Below are 879 nucleotides of genomic sequence, written 5' to 3'. Positions count from 1 at the left end.
CTAAGCTCTTCTTTCATTAGATGTTAGATGTGCTTGCAAAGAGAGCCACATTTCACACTGAAGGGTGTGTACGACATCAGTAATGTTATATCAATTCCAAGAATGTTTAAGGTTATATCGGTTGATGACAGCAGCAGCGGCTACGGCGGCGGCGGGAGCAGCAGCAGCAGCAACAAATAATAATAATAATAAATAATAATAATAATAATAATAATAATAATAACATACAATCCTCATTTCCCGGTTAGTAATTTACCATACCCACACCACCCCACCCCACTCCCCATATAGAAAACAATACGACATAGGGCTTATCTTATTTATAATATAGGCCACACACGTGTGAAACTAAATATAAGCATTTTCATCATGGTTGTATTTATTACAAACACATTCTTTCACCATCTATACACATTGAGGCCCTTCTTTTAAGTTAAAATGATCTATCTTAAATTTGTCTTTCTTGAGTTGGGACTATTATGTGTTTAAATAACTTAAAAGGATAAAACTAAAAAAAGCCCTAAAAAATGCGCGCCAAGCGTGCAAAATATTTTTGTGTTTTTAATTCTAATTTCGTCGGAATTGATGAAAACTATCTAAAATGTGCAATTTATTGAGGAAATTGTCCTACCGTAACAAGAAATGCGCGCAAAGAATTTGAGAATTTTAGGCACTTTCTGAGGATGCATTTGTCAAGGAGTGGAGAAAGATCCAAACATGGATATTTTCCCCTTGACCCCCGGTGTTTTTAATTCTAATTTCGTTGAAATTGATCAAAACTCCCTAAAATGTGCAATTTTTAGAGGAAATTGGGCCATGTTAACAAGAAATGCGCGCGAAATTTGAGGTTTTTAGGCACTTTCAGGGGATGAAAGGGCA

This window comes from Anneissia japonica, unplaced genomic scaffold, assembly GCF_011630105.1.
Source record: "Anneissia japonica isolate Jap-2015-1 unplaced genomic scaffold, ASM1163010v1 scaffold287602_len1038180_cov171, whole genome shotgun sequence".
Taxonomy (NCBI): domain Eukaryota; kingdom Metazoa; phylum Echinodermata; class Crinoidea; order Comatulida; family Comatulidae; genus Anneissia; species Anneissia japonica.
Note: the sequence above shows the minus strand (reverse complement) of the source record.